Below are 19,059 nucleotides of genomic sequence, written 5' to 3' on the forward strand. Positions count from 1 at the left end.
AAACATGATTTTCTTTAGGCCCTGATTTATAATTGTACTATGTAGTGTTTAAACTAAATGCCAAGGATACAACACTTCTTCCATACCAGTAACGTTTCTTTATTAATATTCATTTCGGTGGAATGTTAATTTAATAAAGATTAACGTATAAAAAAATGAGTTGTGATAAAAGTTTTAGGTAACTTTTCGCTAAATAATTCTTGATTAACTTTAGGCAGCAGTATTCTACTTACGGCAGAGAGTTCACATAAGCATATATTTTGATGTAATCATAATTATATAAAGATATGCTGAAAGAAAGAAATTTACTTTTAATATTTGTCATGTTAAGCTACAATAGTATAATCTGTTAGCGGAACTCTCTAGACTGATATTGACTTTATAGGTTTCACAAATACTAAATTTTTTTAATTTTATTTACAGAAGTCTACTTTCTGACCTCACGATTAAGAAAAAGTTGTTTTTCATTAAACTTAAATTTTTTATACTGCTGTAAAAGAATTTGTATTTGTTATATCTTTTAGTATAGTTCAGCACGAGGTTTTTTATCTTATGTTATTTCTCAATAACTCAATGTAAAGTTATCATATTTATTATTATGTATCAATGATTCAGTGTTTGAGCATTAAACTTTGCAATTTATTGTAAATTAATTATGAAATCAATAATTATATTAATTAATAAATCATTAGTAATTTTTATTTATTTAAACAAAAATACTTTAGATATAATTTCAACTGAAATATGTGCATTATAATTTTTCACCTTAAAATAATAATAATAATAATAATAATAATAATAATAATAATAATAATAATAATAATAATAATAATAATAATAATAATAATAATAATAATAATAATAATAATAATAATAATAATAATAATAATAATAATAATAATAATAATAATAATAATAATAATAATAATAATAATAATAATAATAATAATAATAATAATAATAATAATAATAATAATAATAATAATAATAATAATAATAATAATAATAATAATAATAATAATAATAATAATAATAATAATAATAATAATAATAATAATAATAATAATAATAATAATAATAATAATAATAATAATAATAATAATAATAATAATAATAATAATAATAATAATAATAATAATAATAATAATAATAATAATAATAATAATAATAATAATAATAATAATAATAATAATAATAATAATAATAATAATAATAATAATAATAATAATAATAATAATAATAATAATAATAATAATAATAATAATAATAATAATAATAATAATAATAATAATAATAATAATAATAATAATAATAATAATAATAATAATAATAATAATAATAATAATAATAATAATAATAATAATAATAATAATAATAATAATAATAATAATAATAATAATAATAATAATAATAATAATAATAATAATAATAATAATAATAATAATAATAATAATAATAATAATAATAATAATAATAATAATAATAATAATAATAATAATAATAATAATAATAATAATAATAATAATAATAATAATAATAATAATAATAATAATAATAATAATAATAATAATAATAATAATAATAATAATAATAATAATAATAATAATAATAATAATAATAATAATAATAATAATAATAATAATAATAATAATAATAATAATAATAATAATAATAATAATAATAATAATAATCACCTGCATGAATAAACTTGCAACGAAACCTTAAACTGTGCATATTCTTTAAGTACTTTAATCATTTGTGGTACTTGAATTTCTTTGAAGGTTAGCTTTTCCTATGAAATAAAATGCATCTTGTTCGGTGTAAGTTTTTACAATTTTTGGCATTCGTACGTTACTAAAGAAAGTAAGATAAATCGTTTAATGCCAATTTACTTCTTGTAAATTTGGCATCCTGTTGAGGCGTTACATTGCAGAAAATTTAAAGTGTAGGCCCATGTGTGGAGTCATTTGAGTAGATATATATACAGTATGTATGTTCATACATGGTACATCTTTGCTAAACGCATTATTTCTACATACATTTAAAAAATATCACGTGTTTAATCTAGGTTGCTGTAGAAGGCAACTGAAAGTAATTTATGGGCATCCATGCCCGTTTCCTTTAGTTTAAGAATGACTATTTTTATCTTTCTCCTGTAATTTGTTTTTTAACCTAAAATTCTATTTCTCCTTGTGTAAACCTTTAACAATGAATGAAAAAAAACGGTTTTAAACGGAGTTCGATGAAAGAGTATTAGGCCCTTGACTTAAACTTAGCTAAGTTTCAAAAAAATTAATTCCTTAGTTTGGGAAGAATGGTAGGGTCACTAAATAAAAGCTGAAAAATGTTTCTGTATTTAAAAGGAAAATGAATAGATTACTAATTTTTTTAACTTTAAGCGAATTAGCGAATATTTCGAAAATCTTAACTACAAAATTTTCCAAAAAGCTACGGCAGATTTTAGATAAAAATGAAATACAATCAATATTTCATTGTAGTTCAGTATTATATTTACACGAATTATAAGAAGAAAAATTCAGATAAATTATGTGAAAATTTGTTAAATTTATTCCAATTTTACATTATTTTTTTAATATAATATAATATACTATAAGCTATAACACGTAACAAAATCTATGTAAATATACTATCATAAATTTTTAAATTTTGATTCGTCAGACATTATGAAGGTTTAAGCCTTCGTTACGGGAGAACATTTACAAAGTAATTAACCTAATTTAAATTTCAACTTCACTAATTTCCATCTATCTCGGTGCTTACAACAGCTCTTGTGTTTCAGAAATCTTGGTTGAAGAATTTTCGTTTATGATTATATTTTCTCATGTAGAATAAATTTTGTCGGGGAATTTTATAATAAATGAATACAGTCTCTATAAAACATTTCTGTTGAATTCAATTGAATAACGGGTCATTTTCTGATGAATTTTTTATATTCTTCTGAAAAAGTTTTCCATCTTCTTGTCTGTTTATTAATTTAGATGTGGAAATAAACTTTAGATAGAAATTTATATTTATAGATTTTTTTTTTTTGGGTGGGGGAATTTATCCAGGCATTGAAAAGAGATTGATGAGGGTGAACTTCACAGCACGGATCATCTGGCTGGAGCCCGATACAACAATTGATAATGATTACAAGTCGTAATTTTTTATAGTACACTTCATTGTATGAGATCATGCAATTATTCATATGTAATTATATATACAAACGAATTAAAACAGAAAGGTTCCGTGTCGACTCACGGCATCATTAATCCTCCTCACGTTACAACTGCAATCTAAATTTGTCCTTCAACTGCAAGAGGTATGATTCCATTTCAACCTCTAACCTATCAAGGTCACTAAGAACATTCACTCATCGATAAAATGCCTAAGGCAAACTTTAACGCAAATTCAACTGAATTACCTTCATATAATAAAGGTGTAATAATCTCAAACTATGTATTTATTAGTCGCTTTTTTTTTTTTAGCTTGGAAATATAACTCTACTCAAGTAATGTAGTAATATATTTTTTAAATATTTTGTCACACTCATTTTTAACATTTTAACATACCATATTATTCTTACTACAAATTTTATTGTTTATAATAATTATTTAACTGTAATATTAAACCAATTTTTTCTCTGAACAGTTATTTTCAAAATGAAAATATTTTAGTCAATTAGAATCTAATAACAGATTGCATTACATTTAATTTACGTCATTTATTAAATTATGAGGGAGAGATACAGAAAGGCATCTGGCAGATAACGGTAATGACACATGTATAATAGACCTACCATCAGAATTTTATAATATTCTATACTTTAACAGAATAAAAAAAATTAATTCACGGCGATTCAAAGTTGAAGAATGCAGATTCCTTCATGATGTACAATTGGAATTGTACATGTATGTTTGGTCATGAAACCAAAGAACAGTTAATTAATAATCTACTAACCGAAATTGTCAGAAAACGTATAACACAAAATGATGATATATAATTATAAATATAAGATACGGGTATAAAGATATATTATAAGATACAGCAAAATATACAAATAATAAAAAATATATAAATTTATTTTTGCCACCTCCAGCAAAAATGTGGACTTACTTTTGGCGTAAGTACAGTAAAAAATGAAAAAAGTAATAAATTGTAACAATGAAAATAGACATTATACATTCGTTAATATGTCATAATATATGTTTATACGACTAACTAATAATAATAATAATACTTAAAGATAAAATTTCTTAAAGATAAACTTTAACAAATCCCATTTTAGAAACAATTAAGTCGATTAAAAATCAATGACACAAGATATTACTAAAAATTTTAGAGAAATGAAGAAATAAAAATAAAAAAACAAATAATAATTAGTTGGTAAGATGATACTAGTTTGAATATTCCCTCACAGTATAAAATCAGTAGAATGATAATATAGTGTTATATGAATAGCATGATACAAAATGTCAGAATTAAAGAAAATTGACATTATTGTATAATCTCAAAATTACAAACCTACTGTTCAAATAATTGCTCGCAATTAATTAAATAAATGGATTGAATGTATAAATCATATGTTCAATTCCATTTTAAAATATATATATCCACTTCTGAAGTTTACATTTCTTTCTTGTTTTGAGTCCCTGTAACAGTTAGATTTCCTATTTATAATAATTACAAAGTTATACCTAACAAACTATAAGTTAATAGCTTTTCTTTGCCACTGAAAATATATTGAATTAAATAGTTAATTCAATGCATTCATTAATGGTTAATACATTAAAATCTATAAAACACAGTAAGATAATTTATATCGTTACTTTTATTGAAATCGTTTTATGATCAACTTTTGTACGACAAAGAGATCATCAATGCAAAAACTAATGCACCTTCCCAAAGTGTTGAACCGTAATTTAATATAAATTGAATTAAAGTAATGTATATTATTTTTAAATCTTTAATATTAAAATATTATTCAGTCAGTAAGATTCACATCCTATACATGTTCTTTTCTACACATATATTTAATGTGTAATAAATAAGTTTCTGCCACACTGACCATTTCTAAATTTTAATGATTTTACTTTGTCTTAAGTTGGAGAAAAAACTTATACAATTAGTTGTTTTACTATATTTTATGAATGAAGTTTTAACTTCCAATAACCCGAGCCTTGCAATAATCTGACTGTTGGCCGACAACAGTAAAGAAAATGTGGTATACTTAGGTTAAAATATTTCGATTCAAAGACAGTTTAAACATAATCATACCCTTCTTTGCTGTAAAAAAAACTATTTCCCAGTCCCAACGAAAAAAAAAATTAGATTCACATCAGCTGCAAGACTGAATAATTTATGGTTATATAATTATTATATAATGTGTGTGTATGTGTGTTATGTGTGTGTGTGCGTGTGTGTTCATGTTCGCGCTAGAGTGTGACTACGCTATGTGTGGGTACGTTTTAGTAGATTATTTTATGAAAAAAAATGTTTGTAAAAGCTAACAAACAAAGATCAATCTCATTTGTAAAATAGTTCTCTATTAAGTTGCTGCACAAATGTTTAAATGTTTAAATTTGACTATTAATTATTATTTTTATTTTTTGTTTTTACTGGTACAGACAACGTTTAATGAGCCCCGATTAAAGACTATATTATTATTAATTATCTCAAAAAACAGAACTAAGACATTCATGAATATGAACCTTACTTTTTTACTACAGTTAGTGGATCATAAGAATACACAAATATTTATTAGAAATGTTATGGTTAATAAATTATTCCAAACGTGTTAAAATTATGAAATTATCAGGGAATGTTATCCAACCATTCTGATTTTCAATTAAGATCTAACGTTTAACTTAAATTTTATCCAGAGATAAAATTGGTATTGGAAAGCCATGTTTATCACCTAAAGGACATTTCGGTTATCTTTATCAAGATTCTTTAATTTGTTTATTCATTTATTTAGAAATATTCTGCCAAGTGTGTTAAAGTTATTACTACTTTAAATAATACTACTTATTTATTACTGCTTTTATTCAAGTGTTGTAAATATGCTACAGTTTATATTACGTAGTGGAAGTACAACAACCTTTTTATATTTTTTCTGAAAAAGAAGACTAATAAATTATTTAGTAGAAATAGAAAAATATATTATTTTTAACTCCACAATTTAGAAATTTTAAGAATAACTGAACAGTAAATTTCTAGCAAATACCACAGAAGATTTTATGTAAATATTGGCTATTACAAACTTTTTAATTAAAAACAAAAGTTGAAGAAAAGCAGATTTTTTCAAATGTGTACGATTTGGAAAGACGGAGAATGAGGGTAAACTCCATTTACGTGGCTGTCAGTAATAATCATAATACAGATTAAAAAAAATAGATACAACGAAGGTGAAAATACTGCCGGGATATATTTCAAAATTTTCTTTAACTGACAGGTTTTATACAAATCACAATTTATCTCAATCTGTGATACGGGATTCCTCACTACAATTGGGTTAATAATATAAGACTCGTGTCATCAACTATCTTCTAATGTCATTTGTCGTAACAAAGCGGTGCTAAAGAAATATAATTAATTATATTGAATCTATTTTAATCTTTCTACAATCAGTGGTCTCAGAAAAAGCAGTGGTTGTAGTAAAACATATAAGTCTATAAACTTTGAAAATAATTATTTTGGTGAAATTATTGTTATAAAAAAACAACAACGTTTAGGCAACCGCTTAATTCTTTTAAAAATGTAAAATATAATTTTTTTTCTATTATAATGTCATTCTTTGTCTAAAACTGAATTTAAGTAAGACAGTTGTTTTATCTTTGTCCTTCGGTCTTTATATTTTTATTTCAGAGCACTTTTCATGTCTACAATAATTTTTTTATTTTGTACTATCATGAAAAAAAAAATTGGTAAATAAATGGCTTGAATTTAGTAGTCTATTAGTTGTTTGCTTTTAAAAACTAAAATCACTTTTTTTAGTTACTTGTTCCAAAAATATAAACAAGTTATTTTTAAAGCAAATTAGAATGAAGTAGTTTTAAACATATATTATGTATCTTATATCATGTACGAGTAAATCAGTCTTATGATAAATATTGCTTGTCAGAATTTTTCCACATACTATATACAATATTAACTACATCATACGCACACATACGAGTATATATATGTATAAAGAAAGCGACAAAAATTATGAAGGTATTTTAAAAAAAAAAATTTTTTTTTTTAAATAAATTAAACTTTAGGTGCGTAGGCGTTCAGCAAAGCAGTATCACACAACCAATATTTAATTAATAATTAAAAAAATTTAGATGACAACTTCCTGAATATTATTGAAAGAAAAAGTTCATTCGTTTTAGACTAAGGTACAACCAAATAGACATAAGGATGGATATTCTACAAATAATTGAAATCATAAAAATGGTACGCAACAAAAAATAAAAAATTCGAATTTGCATAGAAATTATCTATGGTAAAACGCAGTTTGACAACTTATCACTCACAATATATTTTTAAGAAAGATTTATACAAAACTTATTAAGAGAGATGAAATTGTATACTTCTTTTTTTCTAAAGTATTTATTAAATTATTATGTTAGTATTCTCAAGATTAATTATGTTACCTTATTTACTAAAAAAATTTCAACCAAGCCTTTGTATGAAACTAAAATAAGCCTAATAAATAAATATCGACTAAATTTTTCTGTTTTCAGTCTTCGTTATTTTTTTTTTTTCAATTAAAGAAAGCATGTTTTATTAGGTAAGAATTATTATTTTTTCAGTAATTTTTAATTTATGATGTCAGTAAAAGTAACAAAATGTTAAAAATTAAATTTAAAGTAGAGAATAAAAAAAATCTGCAATAGCAATCCGATGAAATCTTATAAGTTCAATCAATAAATAAAATTTCTGCAGTTTAAGATAGTACAATATTCACTAAATATGTTGAAATATTTACAGCAACCAATAAAACCTAACTTATATATTCTCCCACAAACACGCGCGTGCACGACCACACACAGACACACTGCCAACCAACCAACCCAATCCTTTCCTCGGGCATCGAGGAGCTTACCTCAACGTTACGTTACCTAAAAGACCTTTGATCATAACCTTCCTCTAAACTGATTTACTTTCACAAAGAAACAAACAGGTAGATAAATGATAAACACAATAAGGCTACTGTAAAGGATAATACTATTCATACTGCAAAAGAAAAGAGAGATCTTAAGAAATAAACAGGAAGAAAATAAGGTAAATATCTTTAGCTGGAAATTAATCTACAATATAAAACTAATTTATGGCTAACTTTGTATGTAAAATTAAAAAAAAAGAGAATTTGTGTAATAATCAAGATGAATGCATGGATAATTGTTATCAATATGGTTATGATTGTCAGGATGAATTTAGGTTCTTTTAACGCTTATAAAATTATTATTTGTACTCGTTAATTTACAAAAGTAATTTGCATTTCAGAGAAAGATTCACGAAATGCAAAAATTATTTTTAAAATAAAGATAAATAATTAATAATTCATAGCCAGTAGGATTCAAGGGATTATCTGAATACTGTTCACTGATCACACATTAACTACGTTAATGGTGAGATGCATATCCATTATATGAACTTGAAGAATGAAAATCAAATTTAACCGTTTATAAATTTTAACCGGTCTCAGCTAGATTCAAACTGAATTACTGCGTATAAATTTAGTGCAGTTGAATTGAGCTAAATGAACTCAGTGTGTATTTACTGAACAAAACTAAATGTAACAAAACCAGAGAGCCTTTTATTAAATAAACGATTAAATAAACAATTTAAATTAATTAAAAGAACTAGACTTTGTTCAACGAGTAAGATACTAAAATATGTATAGTAATTTCAAACACAACTGTTTCTTATTTACATGTAACCTATTAACATGGATTAATCTAATTGTTTAGCAAATGACAATTGTGACTACCAAACGGGATTGTTCAAACACCAGAGATCAGAACAAAACACTAGAACCACTGTATACGACAAAACAGCAACTTGTGTCTGTGTTTCCACAGTCGGATCACTAGATATTCCTAGCAAAATTAAACGTTAAACCTTGAGTAATGTAGTTAACGAGAAAAACTGTATTTCGGTAACAAACAATTTCGTTTATGGGAAATACATCATTATTTACAGGTTATATTTAAAAATTGTTAAGTAAAATTGGTACTTCCAAATTAAACTGGGATTATCAAACCTCAGTGAACTTAGGGAGGGTATATTATTACACGTTTTAAATACTTTACGTAACTAGATTTATTACATCTGTTAATACCGAAATATTATTGATCATAATATAGTTATATTTCCGAGATAAATACGTCAGTAAAAAGAAAATAATTATTATAAGTTATCTGTTTTTCACAGCTTTCAATTCCGATTTCACACAGAAGATATTATAAATTAAAAATTTTATAACAAATAAGCATAATTAAAATTGGACCTTAATTATACAAAAGCTGGAAAACAAAGTTGTTTTACTTTTATGGTATTGGTTATTTATTTTTATGTAGTGAAAAAATAATAATAAAAGAAAAAATTATAAAAGTTTAAAAAAGAAATCGATATTTTTTTACCTTTTTTCTGCTCCCCATCACCAAAATTAACTTCCAAAAGATTTTTTTTTGGTCTACCTTTATTATATGAAATGGTAGGAACTCAAAGAATTTACACTTAAAAATAAACAACCAACAAAAAATTACCTAAGATTTATTTATTTATTTATTTTGTTTTTTGGGAAGGGGGTGAATTACATTCAGTTCATTTTAAGTCCGGATTGAAATCTGAACTTAAAAAGCGTAATTTTAAACAAAATCAGAAGATTTACATAAGTATTTTCAGATAAAAGTTTTCTCCTATTGAGTTCCTGAAAATCCTCATTTTCTTTATTCTCAATTTTAATAATTAACCAATGGACTGAGTGTAAATTTATTTTTTATTGAACTTGTTGAAATTATTTTCGAGTTGGTTAATAATATTGCTTCAATTTTACGGATTGAATTTTCTTAACTTAACAATATTTAGCTGTATAACTTAATATATCATATTTTTATTAAAATAGAAAAAAATAAATAAATTAAGAGTTCATTTAATACAATATTTTTAACTGAATTGCATATAAGCCTATGAATCAGAACTTGATTTAGTTCGAAATTTATTTTATTATTACTTCTACAACACAACTTTATATTAATCTCAAAATAATATGAAATCCTTCTTTAATTAAATGCTTGCAAAGTTATTTTGTGAACGATTCTAATAATATTAATATAAATATTAGATAAACGAGAAATATAAAAGCGCACTAATTTGGAAAGTAAGGTGAACAATCAATCCAACATAAAGGTGATGATCATATCATTTGAAAAATAATGCACATAATTAAAACTAATTAACCTATAGATGTCAAAATTGTTGAAATCATCCTTTATTCCCAGTTACTGTCAATGTTAGGAGTTACTAATTTGGACCAATATTTATTAATTTTGTAAATAGTTAACTATTTTTCACTCTTTTTTACTTATTATATTAATTAACAAATTTATTTGAATAACAAACAAGTAGAAACTAAACAAAATACAAAAAAATCTGAAGAGCAAATGAATTAAAGTTAGTAGAATACATTTTACAAACAACGCAAGTTTATGTTGGTATTGAGGACAAAGTAGTCTGTAATTTTTCATTATAGTGTGTGGAATGCGCTAAAAATAAATTTCTTTTCGTGTTCCTAAATAAACTGTAAAGTATTCCATTTATATAACAAATATTTTAAAATATAATATTTAAGTTTCATTAATTTTTTTTTCCCCATAACAGTAATTCAAACAAGTGAACCAGTTCAAAAAATTTCACAAATTGCCTATGTTTAGTTTATGCAACTTTGACCTTAATGTGACAGATGAACAAAGAATATTATAAAAATAAACACAGATTAGAAAAAACATGTACAGAACGTTAGAGAACATGAAAAATACAGCTGATTCTAATTGCTTCACAACAACGGACGCTTGCGATTGGACGTATCAATCGACCTGTGAAATAAATTTGAGTTTTATTCAAATTTTTCGCACATTCAACACTTACAGTTTCATTTTCGTTTTAAATCTGTTCGAGGGATAATTCCCTACCCAGTAATACCACATTTATGAGTATTTGTGTTGATGGCGTTTTAAATATAGTGCAAAACCATCTTCTCTCCTTAGCGTATTATACAAAGAGAGATTTGGAATAGATGTGCTTATGTACTTCTAAATGAGGTACCGTTCAAGGAGAAGTATAAATTTCTTTAATAATACTAAATGAAGTTTAAATATCCTAAAAAAAAAGGTTTTGCTTAAAAGAAAAAGATTCAAGGAAATTGGCCTGATTATTTATTTAACTTTTACTGGCTTAATAAATTACATTAAATTTAGGTGTAAGTTTCTACTCGTTTGAATAAATGCATAAATACTGGTAGATATTCTTAGAAAAAAAATACAAATAATGTTGACTCAGATTTTAGTATAATGTTCGAAATAATATGCAATACAACAGACAAATAAAAAAAAAAATAATAATAATAATAGAGTTCTACAAAAGAAAAAATAGAGCTATTTGTTAAACTTAGTTACCTGAAAGCTGGAAGATTTGCTCCTGATGTTTTGTGTTTTTATATTTTCAGTTTTACTGGTGCCTCTGAAAAAAGATGAATTATTAAATTATTTCAAATACGACGGTTTATAATAATAATAATAATTTTTTCCATATTTCATTTTATCAATTCGTTCTTTAAATTCTAATCTCAGATTAGTTCTTATTTTGAAAAATATTGTTTTCTTTTAAGGGGACAGTTGTCCCATGAAAAGAAACTTGGAAAAGTGATTCCGTTCCCTAACGAGGATGAAAAATATGTTTTCCATAATAAATGAATGAATCAAATAAATTTTTTTTTATTTTTTCTCATCATTAGTATATCTGAAGAGTCAGTATTATTGTAAAAATATTTTTTTCCTTATAAACAAAAAGAAAACCTTAAATTGGTTACATTCAGATATCAAGTAGTCGAATTTAAATCATTATGAATGCTATAGTTTATATTTAGCTTCATTTACCATTAAAGATATATAAAAAAATTACTATGATTGTTTGGTGTAGAAACATTGGTAAATAATATACTACCAATAACTTTATCATGTTTACGATAAATTAAAACAGAAGCTGATAAATAATTTGAACCAAATTTGTCTTTCTTCATATTTCACCTTCTGGTACTGAAAAAATTCAAATGAAGAGGAAAATCAATGTATTTTAACTCTTAAAATGAAAAATAACAGGAAAGGTTTAAAAATATAAGCACCAATAAGAATTGTTAAATTTTTGTTCCCTATTGCTTAAAATCTAGACGCCTTGAAAGCCAGTATTCTTTTCTAAATAATTTCTCTTACCGAGGTTTTGTAAATGATACCCTAAGAAGGAACAATATTAGTATGTATAAAATTGAAATTTATAGGAATTTTATATCTCTAAGAATTTCAATTTTATTAGAATTAAGGCAGCTATTAATAGCCTCGTTAACTCTTTTAGGTTATTAAATATAATACGTAACAACTTAATGATAGGAAGGATCCGTCAAATTTATGTTTTGGCTGATGTTAGATCTTAATATTATTCCACTGCTACAATAGTTGTTAAAATAATACTCAAACTCTCCGTATTGCATACTAAGTCTCTAAAAAATTGTCTTCAGTTATTTTCGTAAGCTATGTCTTACTTTTACTCTTCGTTTCAATTTATGTTAAGAACCTTGTGAAATATCAATACCATTGATTTAATAAACTTCGTCCGATTTAAAAGGACATTTTTTTAAACAAAAATGTGTGTATTGAAGGAGAATTGTTAATACATTGATTACTAAATCTTTTATTAAAATTTAAAAATATTTTAGCGGAAAAAAATTACTGGAAAATGTTTACTTCAAACGTAGTTTGCAAATACTAGGCTGAAATTTCAATACCATATTATCGTCCATTGGTGTTTAATTAAATTCAAAATCAATATATAAGATTTGATTATGAATTTTTAATGAAAAAATAGAATCACGATTTTTCTTTTAAAGTATTTCTTTTCAGGAACTCATAAAGACTAAGACCTTTAAAGATTATTCACATATGTTGTGTAAAAATCATGCTTGAGAAAACAAAAATAAAATCAACTGGTTGAAACTGAGGTAACTGCTAAAATCAGTATTTGATGTAAACTGACTGCTAAGTTCCACAGTTTCATCCAACTTAAAGAATATGTAGGTTATATTAACTGCTAATAATTTTTTAATGTATGGGCTACTTTAATAAAATTCAGAGTTTATTATAATGTCAAATTTAATTATATATAATATTTTCAGCTTTACTGTTTTGATCTTGAAAACGCATCTGTATAGTTTCACAGAAAAATTACTATATTATTAGTATAACAACTTCCTGTAGTCAATAGACTAAACTATAACATCTTTAAAAGACTATATTATCTTTCTACAAGTTTTTACTAAAAAAATGCAACAAATCTACATATACATGTAAATCTCAAATTTAAATACAAGATCAAATATTTCTAGTATATGTCTGGTCATAAAATAATATATTTACATTTATTTGCTTATTTGCAAAGAAATCACACCGAGTAGAAAATTATTATCGTATTTGAACATGAAAGTGGATACGTTATTTACTAGACCAAGAGGCGTTAAGGAATAATCGTTGTGTTTGGGTTACTTGGGTAACCAATCGACTGGAAATAATAAAGCCCTTCACGAGTAACGATATTAGCTTCCACCTCATAACGTTCAGGTTAATTTACAGAACATTCACATGTATGTAGGATATATGTAATCAAACCACATGTTCTCTTTTGTACTGTATACACTAGAATTTCGATACGTAGAAAAATGGTATTCTCATTGTTAATTCACTCACGGAAGAAAAAAAAAAATTATGTCCTCGAATTAAACATCGTTTATGCGGATAAATCATGTCTTATCGTTTAACAAAACCTGATTTTGTAACTTACAAATCCAAATATTTTTAAGATTGTGGAGTATTATTTATGTATTAGCTTCAGTAAAAACTTTTTTTCCATGCTTTTTGTCTGTGTTATGTTTTATAATCTTTTATTTGTTTGAGAATATAATTATGAAATTACTTTAAAAAATGGATGAATAAACATTGTAAATGTAAGGAAAAAGTTGACGAACTGATTGTAGTTTTTTTACACAATTTATTTTAACAAAAGGTAATTTCTTCAAATATCACCAATTACTTTATTTTTAAATGAATTTTTAGATGAAATTTTAATTAATTTTATTGAGTAAAATAATTTCTAATTTATAAGTGCAGCAGTTGAAGTTTACCATTATCTTTTATTTTTTTCACGGTTAGGTAAATAATAAATACTGTTTTTTATAAATGGAGTCACATGCTCGAAAGATGGAATATGAAAAACAATTAACATAATATGGTTATTAGATATTTGTATTTGTTGTTGTTATAATGGACAAAATTGAAGGAGAACTCAAATTATTTAATAGAGATGACGGAACTTGAGTACGTATTACACACACATACAAATCACTATCAGAATATTTATCACTCAAAACATCATGTATTTAGAGAAGAAAATTATCCTAACCTACATTTCAATACTTTTGTATGGACACAATATCTATGTATGATTTGTGTATGTTTATAAATACATACACGCACATACATGCACATAGGTGTGCGTATACAAAGAACTATTAAGAAGACGTTTAAACAACTCAGAAGCTTCAATTGCGCAACTCTCGTAAAGAATGAAATAAGTTTAATTTTTAAAGTTAATAGAAGCTCTTTTTGGGAACTTGTATTTATGGAGAAATTGTAAGTGCAAAAAATCTTTTCTTATCATTACACTGATGATTTTATGTACTGTGGATCCCAATTTATTCATTTTCGTTTTTAAATAAATATGGCAGCGTGATGAATATTATTTTCATTTTGATTTCAAAGCCACCTCCATCGATGTTGCCAATACTGTTCTTTATCATACAAATTAATCAAAATATTTATAAAGTATCTTTTTTTAAAACGTAATTTCTGTATTCTACATCTAACTGTGCGTCGACCGTACTGATTTACGGTCTTTATTTTTCCACTATTTACTTGGTAATATTACATAATTTTCTAGGTAATAATGATTGTTATTTATTAATATACACATTTTATCTTTCAGCCTGTCTAACATATTCCGATTCTCAGCTTACATTAGTTATCTAAAAGAACGTATCAGTTTTTTATTTCAATTTTTACATAACACAATTCCTAACTAAAATAGCTGTTATGGAAAAACTAGCAATAACTGGTATTTTTTAAATGATTTTATAAAACCAATTTGAAAATAATTTTTTAAAATTGTGCGAGGATAATATTAGGTTTAGTACATATTATAATAATATATTTTTATGCGTTTTATGGAATAATAAAATCTATATAAATTGGAAAGCAGTAGAAAAGGTAATTTATTTTTGTCCTTCCCAATTGATTTGAAGAAACATTCGAGGAATGAGACAAATTTCATCGGTTTACTAAAACGTCATTACAATATAATTTTACCATTTTGGTTTCTCTTGGCAAAGCTTCTAAATCATCAACATAGCTATAACGCAACGAATCATGGCTATGAGATTTTTCCAAATTATTACCCTTTCCTCTTGAGTAACTCTATACGTAAAACAACTATTAGATAAAATAATAAATTTATTTTCTCTTTACGTGTTTATAATTTTATGGACCATTAATTATTTTTATGGGTGTTGTTTTTCTTTTTTTAATACAAAAAAACTTGTATTGCGTTGCGTGTATAAGATAGAATGTATTTAAGTAAAGTCAATTGTTTTTTATGTGTTTAAAGCTAAAGAAACCTTCGTATTTTTAAACGGCATCCGTAAATTTGCTTGTCTGATAATGTATTTGGTAGTTAAAAAATAATTCGCAACAGAAAAATAATAATAAATAAATTAAATTCTTTACGCAAATTACCGAAAAGCCTGGCAATACCGTACTACATAAAAATTTCACAGAGGTGAATATATTGTTTAAAAAATGCCACGAAATTTTTATAAAAGTTAATAGCTACTTCCGTGTAGATTAGTTAGTCATCGTACTTAAATAACGTAAATGACATTTAGTTCTAAATAAATTTCAGATTCAAAAAGTAAAAGATAATTTGCGGTGACTAAATCAATTGTATAAATTTGAGTTGATTTGGAAATTTAAACAAAAAGCGCAAGATTTAAATACTTTAAAAAAATAACAAAACAAATTAAACAAATTTAACAACAAATTTTAATAAAACATCTAAAAAGAACAATGGAATTTTAAATAGGATAATTTTAAAATGGATAAAAAAACGTTAAAAGGCAGATAGAGTGAGAACAAAGCGTTTTTATGTAATCTATGACGCTAATATTTTCACAAAGTTTTTGCTTAGTTTTAGCTTAGCAATAAAATTTATTTATTAAGATGTCTTATTTTAATTTTTCCAAAAATATCCTGAACAGTAAGTAAATAAGATGTATTTGAACTAACATTGAGTTGCCAGACCCAGCGGCTTGTGACTTAATAATGAAATAGAAGAGCTTGCATACGTCCAGACCATGACGTCATAATTGAAACGATAAGGAGATATTGAAACAAACCAATAATACTGTTCCTCAGCAATCTTAAAAAATCACTGATTGTGTTATCTAATAAACTGACCGGCAAATAATTCGGATGCCGATCAAAACTGTTTTGATGCCGTAGGCTGACCAGAGAGATTCCTTGCCGATCAGATCGTTATATATTAAGATCATTATATCGTCACCACCATGCTAAAGTAACGAATGTGAAAAATTGCATTTTTGCAGATTTGTCAGTTTATGACTAATCTGAAAGCATCTTGTGGTAAATTAACCAATGCGTATCTATTTTAGGAAGGCTAGTTTAAACCATTTAACTTTTATGAATATGCATTCCCATTTAAAATTTAACATTGAAACTGTTGTTTAGCACTCCTGAAAAGTTGAGTTTTTTATATTCGTTACTTTAGCATGGTGGGGATGATATATAAGGCAATTACTTAAGTAACAGGGAATGTTAAGCATTTTCCGCAGTGTTTTTGTTTGGCAGCGTTCAATTATGTTAATAGTGGATTTGCACGCCGTACCCTAGAATTCAAGCCCGTAAGTCGAAACAGGCTTCAAAACAGATTTATAAATTAATAATTTACTTTCTGCAGAAAGCCGATATCTATGTTCTATCAGCGAGTACATGTGTTTAAACTTCAGATCTAACTGTTTCCCCTTAAAAGTGATATTTTTTGCTTAAGTAAGTCGTCGATCAATATGAAAATCTCTAAATCCACGAAGTAAAGCGGCAGCGGTTCCTTCGTCTGACGATGGAGAACGTTAGTGACATTTCTAACCTCGGGCCCTAATTTAGCCAATTCCTCAATGATTACCGTTTTGTCTTCCGAATGATGCATGCTTCACATGACCGCTTTATATGCCCTCTCATGGTTAAGCTGGTATGTATAATGGCTGACATTGGTTTCAAGCATTTTCGATCTGATGACTTTATATGAGTCAATGTCTACCGGCAGACCTTTCACCGTCTGGCCTGATCTCATCGTCGTCAAAGTGTATTTCATCACATTAGTAGTAGGAAATAAGCGTGCTAAAAACGTTTTCAATTCCGTTATTGAGTTATATTGAGACGCTTTCACAAACTAGGCTCTGGTTTCAATGTTTTCTCATAAAAACCTCCATTTTGCTGAATGTTTTCAAGAAGTCTAAATTTTTAAGATGTAGAAACTGTCAAATTAGAGTGGCCGGCCGATGGAACGCCAGTAGTAGATTCTGTATAATGAATTCGTTGGCGTTTTTTCGCCACCGGAATTTCATCAGCCTGCCGACTGACTTGAAGAAGACAGAATTTTGGTCTGCATGCATGGTATTACGTGGCAGGGAGGGTTCGCTTCACTAAAGTCTGTAATGTCATCTTCACTGTCCATTCCTGACACATTACTCATGTTGTCGACAATGCCATCTCTAATCAACTTACGCCGCGCCGGCTTTCTAGGGTTCCTGTCTGAACAATTTAACCCGCGTATTCCGTTACCTGATACGGTAGGGTTCACGTGAGGTGACATGTTATTGCTTACATTTGATGAATCGCCATTGCAATGGGTAACAGCTTGGAGCTGGTCCATAGAAACGCGCTAGTGAAATAAATAAAATTAGTCTAAATGAAATACTTAAGAAACTAAATATAAACTAAAAAATACAAAATACGAAAAGGACGCAAAACAAAACTAGGAGAAAACTAAAACTTATTGAGATCCAGAAGAAAAACAGGTCCGCAGTGCTACACAGCTGAAGTATAAATTATCCGTATAAAATTATACAGATAATTAAAAAAAGGATAAAAGGCACTTTAAAAGCAGATGGGCTGACAACAAAGCGTTTTCATATAATCTACAGCGCTAACATTCTCAAAGTTTTATATAGTTTTAACTTAGCAATAAAATTAATTTATTTAGTTGTCTTATTTGACTGGTTCGAATAACATCCTGAAATTATACTGCTAATTCGAATTACACGATGTGAATTCAAAAGTAAAAATCTGACAATGTTTTCACTACACTGTATATCAAGGAGGCTGAATTGGCACGAAAATATAACTGTTTAACTGAGCTGATAAATTTAGTTATAATTCAAGAACTGTAGGACTGATTTCCGTTTAGTTATAACTGCTATCTTATTGTTAATGTCTCTGAAGTTACAGGTATGCAGATTTAAAAACAATTTTGGACTTTTCAAGATATGAATTGTCATTGTATATGAGATGTGATTGTCTTAGTAAGTTATATTTCTGATTATGGTTATTAAGTCTGAAACAATGGTGGTAGTCGTCTTAAATATTTCCTTAGAACTGCAAAACCTTTTCTTCGAAT

The 19,059-nt window shown here is 25.9% G+C and overlaps 1 protein-coding gene across 5 annotated transcripts in view; it reads right to left on the reverse strand.

Annotated features, from left to right (window-relative positions):
• LOC142318222 (octopamine receptor beta-2R-like) overlaps positions 1-19,059 on the reverse strand; it is a 785,889-nt gene that overhangs the window by 661,853 nt on the left and 104,977 nt on the right. For all 5 annotated transcript variants that reach the window (XM_075354790.1, XM_075354814.1, XM_075354806.1 and 2 more), the window contains one exon: positions 11,667-11,730. The gene's annotated coding sequence lies outside the window, so the exon portion shown is untranslated. The remainder of the gene's footprint in view (positions 1-11,666; positions 11,731-19,059) is intronic.

The sequence above is a fragment of the Lycorma delicatula genome, chromosome 1, assembly GCF_047948215.1.
Source record: "Lycorma delicatula isolate Av1 chromosome 1, ASM4794821v1, whole genome shotgun sequence".
Classification (NCBI taxonomy): domain Eukaryota; kingdom Metazoa; phylum Arthropoda; class Insecta; order Hemiptera; family Fulgoridae; genus Lycorma; species Lycorma delicatula.